Raw genomic sequence first — 14,802 nt, forward strand, 5'->3', positions numbered from 1 at the left:
GGAAATTATCATGTCATGCTGAAATTCAATATAATGCAAGCACAAACATAGCAAATAATTCAACCATGTCTTAAACTTCAAAAAAGCTGATTTTAACAAATTCAGAGAGAACCTAGCAAATATTACATGGATGAAAATCCTAAAGGGGAAAACAACTCAAGAAGCATGGGAAATTCTGAATAATGCTATCATAAAAGCCCAGTCCAGCACAATACCACTGAAAAAGAAAAACAAGAAAGTCAAGAAGAAACCAGCATGGCTGCACAAAGATCTCTCAGACAAACTGAAAGATAAAAAGGATAAGTATAAAAAATGGAAAGAGGGACACATAACTAAGGCTGATTATCACCATACAGCCAGAACATGAAAAGACGAAGTCAGGAAAGCAAAGGCTCAGAATGAACAAAGACTTGCAACAGAAATCAGGGATAATAATAAAAAAAATCTTTCAACATATTAAAAACAAGAAAAAAGTCAAGGAAACTATAGGTCCACTAAAGAGAGAATATGGCAAGGAAGTAACAAGCAATAGGAAGAAAGCAGAGCTGCTTACCTCATTCTTTGCATCAGTCTTCACACAAAAACAAACTATAGCACAACATACAAAAAAAAATACTGCAAAAGACAAACTAGAAACAAAAATTAAAATAAGCAAGAAAATAGTAAGAGAACACCTATCCAACCTTGACAGATATAAATCACCAAGACCTGACAGATTACATCCCAGAGTTCTGAAGGAGCTGGCAGATGTTATCTCAGAACCATTGCACCACATATTTCAAAAATCCTGGAGCACCGTGGAAGTACCTGAGGATTGGAAAAGGGCTGATATGGTTCCCATCTTCAAGAAAGGAAAAAAGACAGACCCAGGAAACTATGGGCCAATCAGTCTAACATCAATACCTGGGAAGATCCTGGAAAAGTTAATCAAAAAACAGATCTGCGAACAACTAGAAGGAAACAAAGTTATAACTGGTAGCCAGATCATGCCAGGCCAATCTTACCGTATTTCATTCTTTGATAAAATGACCAAATTAGTAGATCAGCAAAATGCTGTGGACATAGTTAGTATACTTAGATTTCAGTAAGGCACTAGACAAAGTAGACCACAACCTACTGCTTGATAAGCTAGAAACAGGTGGAATAAACAGCAACACCACCTGATGGATTTCTAACTAACTGTGTACTCAATGAGGCGTCCTTAATGGTACTACATCCACATGGAGGGAAGAAAGCAGTGGGTTACCACAAGGTTCCATCTTAGGTCCAGTACTCTTCAATATCTTCATAAATGACTTAGATGATGGAATAGAAGGGGAACTCCTCAAATGTATAGTTGACACTAAGCTGGCAGGAATAGCCAATACTCCAGAAGACAAGCTCAGGATCCAAAAAGATCTTGACAGACTTGAACAATGAGCCCTATCTAACAAAATGAGTTTTAATGTGGAGAAAAGCAAAATTTTACATTTAGGCAGGAAAAATCAAAGATACATATTAGGTGAGACCTGGCTCAAAAACAGTAACTGTGAGAGGGACCTTGGACTCCTAGTGGATGATCACTTGATGAGCCAGCAGTGTGCATCAGCAGCCAAAAAAGCTAATACAATCCTGGGTTGTATAAACAGAGGCATAGAATCAAGATCACAAGAAGTATTAGTACTACTTTATAAAACCCTAGTGAGACCACAGATGGAATGCTGCAGCCAATTATGGTCACCATATCACAAAAAAGATGTTGAGACCTTGGAAAAAAATTCAGAGAAGAGCAACTAAGATGATCAAAGGCCTGAGACTAAAACATATGAAGAACGGTTGCAGGACTTGGGTTTGTCTAGTCTAAAGAAAAGAAGAAATAGGGGTGACATGATAGCAGTATTCCAGTATTTGAGGGACTGCCACAAAGAAGATGGGGTCAAATTGTTCTCCAAAGTACCAGAAGACAGGACAAGAAACAATGGTTGGAAACTAATTAAAGAGAGAAGCAACCTGGGATTAAGGAGAAAGTTCCTAACAGTGAGAACAATTAACCAGTGGAACAGCTTGCCTTCAGAAACTGTGAGCGCTCCATTACTGGAGGTTTTTAAGAAGAGACTGGACAGTCAGTTGTCTGAGATGATATAGGAGGCTGGACTAGAAGACCTCCAAGGTCCCTTCCAGCTATTCTATTCTATTCTATTCTATTCTATTCTATTCTATTCTATTCTATTCTATTCTATTCTATTCTATTCTATTCTACTCTACTCTACTCTACTCTACTCTACTCTACTCTACTCTACTCTACTCTACTCTACTCTACTCTATTCTATTCTATTCTATTCTATTCTATTCTATTCTATTCTATTCTATTCTATTCTATTCTATTCTATTCTTCCTATTAAATTCCAATGTTCTATTGGAATCCATGTCTCCCCAATTCTATTCCAATAACTTAACTACACCACCACATAGGATCTGTTGCCTAACCAGGATATCAGAGATGGATCGTTTTTCTTGACTAGGCAAGGCAACGATTGATCTTTCAAAAAAAAAAGCAGTTTTCACTTATTTTATACATTTTATAAAACAAAAGCTATTACTCTCAGGGAGGGGGGGAGCAGGAATGTGTCAGACTTCTCTGCAAATAGTCCAGCAGGAGATCTAGACTATATGTTTCCAATCATACCATCTGCAATGAATCCCAAAAACAATAAAACCCAAGGGCTTTTTAAAGAAGTAATATGTACCCAGTTGAGCTAGGCTGACTGTACTGATTTTATATGAAAATCTAGGTGTGTTTGTTTCCTCCTCTTCATATACTTTTCTTTCCCAAATAAATTCCTTTTTATAACCAGATTTGGTTTCATTCATTTTATAAGTGACTTTCTTGTCGATACTTGTGCCCATACAGCATAATGCAGAATAATTACGTAGCTAATCTTGTGCTCCTGGATTGGCAGAAGGTTTAAATATAGGATTTCTCATTTCTTTTCAAATTTTACCTAGGTTTGGGCTTAACTTATTATCTTTTGTTAAGGAAGTTTTTGAAGGTGTTTGTTAGAGATGATTTAAATATATTCCTGTCCACACTATACTACAATATAATTAATAAATCACAAGTCAAAACCAATAGAATATGAATGTAGCATATGAACCAACCAGAGAGTTGCCTAGATGGTGAGTTCAAAACAAAATTATATGAATTCTGAATTCTGGGTCAAGTCCCTGTTATAAACAGGAATTGCAGCATACCTTCCTAATTATGAATGTGTTTATCTTTGATCAGACATGTCAAGCACAAGGCCCGGGGGCCGGATGCGGCCCGCGAAGTGGTTTCATGTGGCCCATGAAGCCATCCTGGAAACAGGGAAGGAATGGCCCCCATTGCCTTGGCCCTGGCCCAGAGACCCTCCTTCTGCCAGAGGCCCTCAGATCTGTCCGACTCCTGCCCAGGCCCCCATAGGCACCCTTGATGCGAACAATGTAGAGCTGGCCATGCCCATCCAGTAGGCCATATGCACTCTAGCCACACCCACCCAGTAGGCCACGCCCACCCTGGCCATACCCAGCTGGCCCCCTGAGGGCAACCACAATGCTGATTCGGCCCTCAAGGAAATTGAGTTTGACACCCCTGTCTTTGATAATATCATAGTCTACCCATTATATGCCCTGAAGCAGAGGGAGCATGATTTTAGGTCCAAATAGTACGTATTTAGCACTGGCAAGCAATTATCTCAATAATAGAAGATGATTCCAGGGACATAAACTTTTTGTCACAAGATTTTTTATTTTCATCACAATCCTTGATGAAAGATAATCCTGAATCAATGTTTGGAATTAGCAATGAACTAGATGTTAAATAGGGGGTTCTTTGGTGCAGGAATGAAGACGCGAAGCTGAGTACAAGGTAACTCATAGTTTATTTCGTGCAGAAACTGTACTGGGGAAAAGGCTGCAAGTAGCCGCAATATATAGTCTAGCCCCTAGGCGGCAGCCAATAGGTTTGAATCAACCATTGCCGCCTGGAGATAGCCAATTGCAGCACAAGAGACTTGTAGTCTGGGTTGCTGGAGAGCTGTTAGCTGCTCCAGCAACCCACGTGGTATTCTTTAAGAGCCCAGTACATAACACCCCTCCTCTCTTAGACCAGACCATAATAACAGCAATTAGTCTCAACAATTGTCAAGACTCATTATCTAAACACACTAAAATAAAGTGATAATAATAATAAAAGTAAAAAATGTAGGTTACAATGTTATTAAACAACGTCTCAATAAATAGGCTTCAAAAATGGCACTATTAGACAGTTACATCATAGCACTAGTTTCTGTAGTGTAGTGGCAACAGGAATTACAACAATATATATAGCTCTTTATTTTACAACGTAATCTGCAAGATATGAAGGAGGCTTGTGTGCCCTAGAGGAACGTCTTGGAGTTCCCATCACTTTATGGTCTACCAGCTTACCCAGTGGACTGGGTAGACTTGTGTCCCTTTGTGCTCCTGAGTCAAGGGGATTCGATGCACTCTGGCTGGACTCTCCAGTTGGCCCACCCCAGAGTCAGACAGTTCGGCAGAGTAGGCACAGCGGTTGCTGAAGTTCGGTTGGCTTGCTCCTTCAGGGGACCCATGTTGTACTCCAGGGCTCCCCATTTCTCCCTCCATTTCTGCCTCAGTTAAGAAGGAAAAGTCCTGATAGTCCATGTGAGGACTGGCTTGACCACAAGTTTGAGGACCTTGGGAGGGACTTATGATGCAGTCCTCACTTAGTGGCCATTCTGGAAACCGTTTCCTGAGCTGATCAATGTGTCATCTGACAACTCACCCTCCAATCCCACTTCATAAGATAGGGGTCCGGATGCCTTGGTAATTTGACCAGGAACCCACAGATTCCCATGACCATAGTTCCTGGCCCAAACCCAATTGCCCATGTGCAACCCCCTTGAGGGTTTTGGTTGAGAGGCTTCTGCTGCCACTCTATCTGGATGCAACCTGTCCAGTTTAGTAATCAAACGCCTCCCCCAACGTAGTTCTGCAGGACTTTTGCCTGTAGCAGTGCAGGGCGTAGAATGCTGGCAGAGTAAAAAATCTGCCAATCTGTGATGCCAGTCATCTGTGACAATGTGCTTGAGTGCTTCCTTCATTGTCCTCACCATGCGTTCAGCTTGACCATTAGAAGATGGATGAAAAGGCGCAGACATTGCATGTCTGATGAGATTTGCTCTAAGGAAGGCCTGAAATTCAGCAGCAGTGAATTGGGCCCCATTGTCTGAAACTAAGACATCTGGCAACCCATGTCTGGCAAAGAGTTTTCTCAGCACCTGGATGGTCCTAGCAGTAGTCATGTTAGGAACTGGAATTACTTCCAGCCATTTTGAGTGGCTATCCACTACTATAAGGAAGAGCATAGTCTATGTGAACCCTAGACCAAGGAGTTTGCATTTCCTCCCACCTGTGAACTGGAGCCTGTGGCATTTCAGGCCTAGATTGCTGGCATGTATAACAACCATGGACTTGAACCTCAATGTCCTTATCAAGGCCAGGCCACCAAAGGTAGCTTCTAGCTAAAGCTTTCATTCTGACAATGCCTGGATGGCCTTCATGTAATGATTGTAAAACCCTGTCTCTTAGGGAAGTGGGAATTATGTCTCTGTTTCTTCATAAAATGCACCCTTTATGGGCAGATAACTCATGCCTCCTGACAAAATAGCTCTGAAATTTTGAGCCTGGACTTTTATCCAACCAGCCCATGTATACCCATGACAACACTCTACTAAGTATTTTATCTGTGGCAGTTTCAGCAGCAATGTCCCCAGCATGGAGGGGAAATTCAGGTATGTCCTGTATGGACAATATTCTAGCAGCTGGAGCCAGATCAGGATCCATTAGTGGCAGTGGTAGTCTGCTGAGGCCATCAGCATGGCCCATTTCCTTGCCCAGTTTGTGAATTAATTTAAAATTGTATGCAGATAGGAAAATAGACCATCTCAACATTCTTGGATAGTATGTGGGGGGTTTGTTTGTCTGTTGTGAAAAGTCCCAACAGAGGTTTGTGGTCAGTGTAGACCATGAAATCCCTGCCATATAAATAGTCATGGAATTTTTTTATTCCAGCAACGATGGCCAGGACCTCTTTGTCAATCTGAGCATAGCTGCGCTCAGCACAGGACAATGTCCTTGAGTAAAATGCTATAGGAACCTGTTTCCCATTTTTTTCTATGTGACTTAAAACTGCCCTCACCCCATAGGGAGATGCATCACATGCAAGACATACAGGTTTAGACTCTTTGTAGTGAGTTACAGTGGACTTTTTTGACAATAGTGCTTTTAAGTCCTGGAAACTTTTTTCATGTAAGTTAGTCCATTTCCATGGAGCTTTCTTATCTAGAAGCCTGTGGAGGGGCTCTGTTATTGCTGTCTTATGAGGTAGAAATGTGTGATAGACGTTTAGGAGGCCCAAGAATGCTTGTAGCTCTCCTTTTGATTTGGGCCTAGGAGCCATTTTAATGGCCTTCACTTTAGAATCAGTGGGGTGAATGCTGTTAGCATCAATTCAGAAACCCAGGAATTCTATTGAAGAAACCCCAATACTATACTTGTTCTTTTTTAATTTGAGGCCTGCTTCACAAAGCCTCTGCAAGACAGCCCTGAGCCTACTGGCTAGCACTTCTGGGGATTCCCCTGAAATAAGAACATCATCAAAATAAGGGCGGATGCCCTGAATACCCTTGAGTGTACACTCCATGATTCCCTGAAAAATACCCAGTGCAACACTGACTCCAAACTGTAAGCGTTTAACTTTGAAAGCCCCCCTGTGAGTCACGAGTGTTTGAGCCACAGCTGTGGCCTCATCAACCGGCAATTGCTGATAGGCCTGTGCTAAATCAAGTTTGGCAAAAATAGTACCCCCTTGCAAGTAGGCTAAAATATGATTGACCACTGTGACCGGGTATTCGTGTTGCTTGAGGGCTTTATTTAAAGTGCATTTATAGTCAGCACAAATGTGACCTTCCCCGTTGGCTTTAAGTGGGGTGACTATAGGAGTTTCCCACTCCCCACCAACAACAGGCTGTAACACGCCCTGTTCTATGATCTTATCAATTTTGGAATCAATTTTATGTTTTAAGGCAAAGGCGACCCTTCGAGGCTCAACCCTAATTGGAACTACATTGGGATCTAACTTAAATGAGATAGGCGGGCCTGTGTATATGCCTAGGGTTGAATCAAAAACATCTGCATATTCCTCGCATACTGATGCGAGGTCTGCAGTTTGCATCTGGTTTATGCCAGTAATCTTAATACCTAAGGCATCAAACCAATCGAGTCCAATGAGACTCTTTCTCTGGCCCCCTACTACTATTAGATCCAGGTGCCCCAAAAACCCTTTAAACTTTACCAGCAAAGTGGCTTCTCCCATGACTTTAACGTGAGCATTTTGAAAATCTGTTAGGATTATATCTGAGGGTCTTAGTTTGGCCCAATTGTTACTGTGCCTACACACGAAGTTAAAAGTGTCTTGAGAAATAATTGAAACTGCAGAGCCAGAGTCCAATTCCATCTTACATGGAACTCCTTGTAGCTCTATCATGAGCTTAAGTTTGGGTTTGAGGGGGGTGTCGAGCCCCGGTGCTGCAAACGGTTCTACGGCTTCTGAAAAAACCCACACTAACTGGACCCTGGGCCCCAATACCTCTCCTAGTCAGTTCTTCCGACTGGTGTTTGGGTGGCCGGTCTCTCTGGCGGGCTCTGCAATCCACTGCGATGTGGCCTGTCCTTTCTCAAGTTCTGCACGTGGCTGATCGAAATCTGCAGTTGGTGCGAAAATGGTTGCCGCCGCACCCCTTACATCTCAGTAAGAGAACTGCCTTTTAATTGTCCTCTCGCTGTTGGCTGTTTCGGTGTTGCATGTTGGGCTGCTTTTGGAGTCGGTTAATTTCAGGTTCTTCCTCCTCAGAGAATTCTTTGGTGCATTTGGCATCCTCACAGTGGACCATTTCTTCAAACTTTGTCGATTTGGCAGGCTGCACTGTTTGAACGGTGCCCCCGGCAGCTTCGTTGGCCATCACCTCATCTTGTGCTTCAGAAAACGTTAAATTTGGCCTAGCAGAGTCTCTGCTGAAGCGTTCTGTCCCATAGGCCGGAGACGAGCCGGTCTCATAGTCGCTCTTCTAAATTTGAAAATTTGCAAAGGCGTGCAGCCTGCCTCAGGCCCACTATGAACTCGGAAGATGATTCACTCAGTTGCTGCACTCTTTGGTCGAACTTGAACCGCCAAACCATTTCAGACATCTTGGGCTGGAAGTGCCCAGTTAGCTTCTTTTTGAGGTCTGCATAGGAGACTGTTTCGATCGGTGTTGGCACAAAAAGGTTCTCAGCCAAATCAAAGGTTGCTGGGCTGCACATGCAGAGTAGCGTTGCGGCCTTCAGTCCTTCTTCCGCGATCTGATTGGCCCTGAGGTAGTTTTCTACTTGTGATAGATATGATGGCCATTCCTCCGGGTGTTTCATGTCAAATTCTCTGTTTCCCGACCTTCGGCATTCTTTTGCTGGTTCCTGGGTTCTTCCGGATCCTGCTTCCAGGCTCAGGGAATGAGTCCACTGAGCACGAGGTCGCTAGCGTAGCTTGCTAGCTGACCTTGGGGGGGGGAAATGCCTTTTCCCTCCGGCGTGCACTGCCTTTCCCTCGTAGACTTCAACTCTTAATCAGTGAAGCAGGATCCTACCTTCATCGCCACTGTTAAATAGCGGGTTCTTTGGCACAGGAATGAAGACGCGAAGCTGAGTACAAGGTAACTCATAGTTTATTTTGTGCAGAAACTGTACTGGGGAAAAGGCTGCAACTAACCGCAATATATAGTTTAGCCCCTATGCAGCAGCCAATAGGTTTGAATCAACCATTGCCGCCTGGAGATAGCTAATTGCAACACAGGAGACTTGTAGTCTGGGTTGCTGGAGAGCCGTTAGCTGCTCCAGCAACCCACAGGGTATTCTTTAAAAGCCCAGTACATAACACTAGATGCATGAAATTTTATTGGAGCGGAACAATATTCCTTTTGTTCTGAAGGAAGAAGGTAGGAAAAGGGATAGTGCCTGCTGTATTTTAGGTGGGTCTGCAATCCCCTTAAGAAGCAGATTTGCAATAGTTATTAAGTTAGTATTATCTATTTTTAAAAAGAAGGCCTATCCATTGCTGCACATGCTTTTTAAAAACCAATATTAGATTAACATAATTCATTGGAACATTCTGCAATTTAGTGCAATGGGGGTTTGCTGAACTGCACCAGCCTCAACAGCCCATGCCCATGCCAAGTAGAGATGACAGAACTGTTGTAATGTTCAGAAAGACTGCTATACAGAGGTTGAATTGATATGGAAAGTCCAGCTTGTGAAGAAAATATTGAGAAATTCATACAAAATGGAACTCCAATTTACTATTCTATGTTTAAAGCTCTAAATGGCTTGTATTCATAACATAAATATGAAAAAACAGAGCTTACATTGTCATATTAACATACATTTCCTCATTTTGGCATCACCAGAGTTAGGAACAAATGTCTCTGTGGGCAACAACTAGCTTTTTCAACCAGTAGGTGTGACTGTGTGCTACCAGAACCCCTAAAAAGGAACTCACACTGGATCAGGTTGAGCGTGTTGCAGAAACAGGTGTATATTCTTTCAGGTTCAGCTGGGTAAGTCCTACTGCAGAAATTCAGTTGGCAATAATATGTCAAATGGCTTACGTCAGGACACTAGTGGGCTATAATGGGCTAGATCAGTCAGTGAAATGACTAGTAACCATAGCAACAGACAGGAAAATTGTTGCATGACACTCTCTGCAACATCTCTATATACAGCAGGATTCTGTGCATCTCAAATCAGAAGTAATTCTTGGAAAGTTCAGAGGGCTAACTCCTGTTAGATTTGCCGATTATGTTTTTAAGATTGATTATTAATAATTGTTTTTAATGTCATATATCAAGTACTTCAAACTGCAAAAGGGAGATAAGCTTTAAATGATCTTGATGATAAATAAGTGATTTAGTAATATTGTCTGTCTTTTTAACAAAAGAAATTCACATGTGGAAGAACAGTTCTCCTAAGAATCAGTATACAGACAATTTGCTTGGCTGACTGTGAGTTTTAGGAGCTTTACAAATTAGAATCTGCATTCAATATTTCAGGTATGGGGTTATTTTTTTCTTTTTCTTTTTCTTTTTCTTTTTCTTTTTTGCCAAGAATGGTTTTCTGCTCACTTAGCAATATGGGCAACGCTTTTCTTATGCTCGTGCTAGGCTTGATTCTATTACATCAGCAAGTCTGCAAACTAAATAAGACTTTAAGGACTGTTTATCTTTTTTAGATTGAAAGAGAAAGGTGGGGTAGGGAGGGGGAGTGGGCAAGTGGGGAGTACAGGTAATTCTCAGTTTAGATTGATTGATTGATTGATTGATTATATTTATATGCCGCCCTTCTCCCTAAGGACTCAGGGCGGCTCACAACAATAAAAACTAAAAAAGAACATGAAAATACAAAATTTAAAAAAGAATTAAACAGTAGGTATGTTCAATACATAGTAATTTAACCCCATAAAACCAAATTTAAAACCATAGTCAGTCCAGGCCCGATTGTTGAAACATTCATGTCTTCAGGTCACGACGAAAAGACCGAAGGTCGGGGGCCATCCGCAGCTCTGGAGGCAGCTCATTCCATAGGGTCGGCGCACACACAGAGAAGGCTCTCCCCCTGGGGGTCGCCAGCTGTCATTGCTTAACTGACGGAACTCTGAGTAGGCCGACCCTGTGGGAGCGAACCGGGCCATTAGTTTAGTGACCGTTCAAAGTTACAACATCACTGTAACTTTTAATCGGTTTTCACTGGTTTGATTGTCATATGATAAGAATATGTGATCACCATTTGTAACTTTTCCAGACAAAGTTCACTTAAGAACTGGGGTCATAAGCTGGGGAATATACTATCTATCTATCTATCTATCTATCTATCTATCTATCTATCTATCTATCTATCTATCTATCTATCTATCTACATATGTGTGTGTGTGTGTGTGTGTAAATTATTCAAATTGCTAATAAAGAATCTGGGAGGCTGATATGGCCATTCCGAACTTATTTTGTTCTCATCAGTCAGTCATACCCTTTATCTGAGATTCGAACCTGGGCTAATTATATATTAGGCAGTTGTTTTAACCCCTAGGCTAATAAAGAGAGAAAGAGCCTGTGGCCTAGGGGTTAACACAACTGCCTAATATATAATTATATATATACATGTTAAATGCTTGTTAACTATTTAGATTACCTTGCTAGGCCCCAAACATGGGACAAATCTTTATTTCCTGTTTCGGCCTAACCGAAGGCCATCCACAGGCAGTAGTCACAACAGTGGCAGCTCATATTTGCGTATCTAAAAATTTACACACACACACACACACACACACACACACACACACACACACACATATATCCTTGACAAACAAAATACATCTTGTACTTGATACTCCTGGTGGCTATTACAAATTGTTACAAATTGCCTTGCCTTTCTCTCCCCACAATCAAACATTAACATAAATATATCAGAATATTTTTTAAAAGGATGAACTATGCATTCCATAAAGGAGATCAAATGACAAATGACATTAAGAACTTGATTTATCTTGACCTTTTTGTTTCTTTACTAAATAGTACCAAGATAAAGAGGGGGGGGGGAATCCAGACTGGAACTATATAACTGGGGGAGTCTACCATTGTCATAATCCCAAACTGTCTATACTGGTTGTTTCAGCTACTATTCACAATTCCCCCAACTCCAGGGTAAATAGAACTAAACAAAAATGGATTCTGATTGTATCTATTACGGAAGTAAGGAATGATATCACCTCTTGCCTTCGACAAGAGGTGATATCATTCCTTACTTGTTTAAAGTGCATGAGAGTAAATATTGCACTGGCTTGGATTTCATTTGTTTACCACCGACTGCTGCTCTGTGGCCATGGCCAGGATAAGGAACCTGTGGCCAATGCTGCTAAACTAACAACCAAGAGCCCCAGGCAATGGTGAGGTCTGCAAATAGCTGTAATTCAACCATTTTTGGAAGCCAACAAATTCCAACCCCTGAGTTATCCCTCATTTGTATGGTTAGGCATTATCAGGTTGTACAGCTTTGGTTGGATCCCCACCATTAAGGCTGTGAGTTGAGACCCACATGATTTAAATCCTTGTTTCCTCATATTTATCTCATAAGCTAGAAAGCGTAGATTTCACCATCTTCCCAGTAAATGTTTTCTTTTTTTTATTGGATTCTGCTGAATATATGCTGTCCCTCAGAAGGCTCAAGGAAAAGGAAGAGACCAATTTGTCAAGACACTTGGTGCTATTTACAACCCCCTCCCCTACTTTCTAATACAAACCTTGGAAAAGGCTATCAGTGATGCCTTTGAGCCAACAAACACTATTTTGCTTGGTCTGCACAATGTCTTTTTAATGAGCCATATAATGCTGTTCAAATTATGTTGGAATCATTAATTTTTCCAAAATGAGACAGATTTCCTCTTTGCACCCTGAGGCAATGCCAAAGCAGCTTGTTATGCTTCTAAGAGCTCTCTCTGTTTTATAACTATTTCAAGACTCAGTGGTACAGCTCAGCGCTGCCGGTATTCTTTGCAATCTCACGCAAATGAGTTGCATGACCCTTCTCTCTCCGTTTCTCCTGGTATTTCTTAAACAAAGAAAAACAGGACAGTTGGAAAACCTAACACCAGAAGCATAAAAACAAGTAGATCAGCTGCAACCAAAGACTTCAAACAGATGAATGCAGGTGGAGGATGGAGTTGCATACAGATATTCAAAGGCGCCAGGAGCAAGGAGGGAGAGAGTGGGAGCCAAGGACCTGGCTAAGAAAGAAATTCATCCTGGCACTACAATTTGATTTCTTCATCATGGACCAGATGCTACACAGTCCATTCTCCTAAGGCTCCTTGTCTCTTTTTCAAATTATGTTTCATTTTAAAAATAAAATTAAGGGTTCTAATATATTTGATGATGATATAAGACATCCCATCATTAGACTAGCATTGCAATCAGCTTAACCCATGACTATACAAGTCCTTTAAAATATATACTTCTATCTGTGAAAAGTAACTGTGCATTTCTCTGTGGACACAATATCTTTGAATCTGGGAAAATCCAATCTACAAAAAGCAGATTTTATTTTAAAATAAGAGAATCTGTAACAAAATGTTACAGCATATGAGTACAGATACAATCACTGTTCTAGAAAGTTATCTGAACAAGTTAGTAAGACAAAGGGGAAGTTTGCCTGGGAAAAACAGAATGGGAATTTAAGAGAAAGTACCGCTAAATCAAGAGCTGTGGTTGATTAACGTAAAACTTCAGAAAGAAAAAATAACAGCCCTCCTAAAGAATCTACAACTGTGGACCTGATGGAGATAATAATGCAATATGGGAAGGTTTCTGGATTTAAAGTTAATGCACAAAAAACTAAAATTCTGGCCAAAAATATGACAGTATCGCAAAAGGCCCTTTTAGAAGGATTAACTGGATTTGAGATTGTTAAAAGGGTCAAATATTTGGGGGTGATTTTGTCACCCTCTAATACAAAGCTATATAAAAATAACTATGAAAAGTTATGGGGAAAAATTCAAAAAGAAATGGAGAGCTGGGAAAAATTGCAATTGTCTTTGCTGAGAAGAATTGCAGCAGTGAAAATGAATGTCCTGCCTAAATTCTTATTTTTATTTCAAATGATACCGGTCCTTAAAAAAGATTCTAATTTGGAAGAATGGCAACGGGGTATCAATAAATTTGTTTGGGCAGGGAAAAGGCCATGAGTTAAACTTAAGATTATGCAGGATACTCGTGAAAGAGGTGGTCTTAAAATGCCTAATCTTAAATTATATTATGAAGCTGCTGCGTTATCAGGAATAAGTGATTGGATTAATTTGACACAAGAGAGATTATTAAATCTTGAGGGCCATGACTTGTTATTTGGCTGGCATGCATATTTGTTGTATGATAAGAAGGTAGATAATGTGTTTAAAGTGCATATTTTAAGACAGGCATTGTTGAGAGTTTGGAAGAAGTATAGACATAAGTTAGATTACAAGATGCCGTTGTGGGCAATTCCAAAACACGCAATAGAAAACATAAATGTTGGCTTCAAACATGATGTGACTACGTATAAGGAGATTTTAAGCTTGGAAAGAAATGTCTGGTGTTTAAAGCCGTACAACCTCTTGCGAGATGAGAAGATTGTTCAAACTTGGTTTCAATATACTCAGTTACGGGCCAGGTGGAAAGAAGATCAGAAAATTGGTTTTGCAATGACTGACGAAAATTTGATAAAGCAAATTAGAAATCAGGGTCCAGCACATATCAAACGGATATCTCTTGCATTGATAGAAATTGACTCAGAAACAGAACTTGTTAAAGATTGTATGATAAAATGGGCCCAGAATATCCAAGAAGTTATTACAATGGACACGTGGGAAAAGATCTGGGTGAGGAACGTAAAATTTACACAAGCTCAAAACCTAAGAGAGAACTTTTATAAAATGTTTTATAGATGGCATTTAGATCCTAAAAAGCTTGCAAGTATGTATCTGAACTATCAGCCCAAATGTTGGAGGTGTGGTGGCGAAGATGCAACATATTTTCACATATGGTGGACCTGCAAAAAGGTTAAGGCTTTTTGGATAAAAATTTGGTGGAATATGCAGAAGATCTTCAAGCAAAGGATAAAGTTTTGTCCGCAATTGTTTTTGTTGGGCATAATTACAGATGCTACTGTTGT

The sequence above is a fragment of the Vipera berus genome, assembly GCF_964194415.1.
Source record: "Vipera berus genome assembly, chromosome: Z".
Classification (NCBI taxonomy): Eukaryota; Metazoa; Chordata; class Lepidosauria; order Squamata; family Viperidae; genus Vipera; species Vipera berus.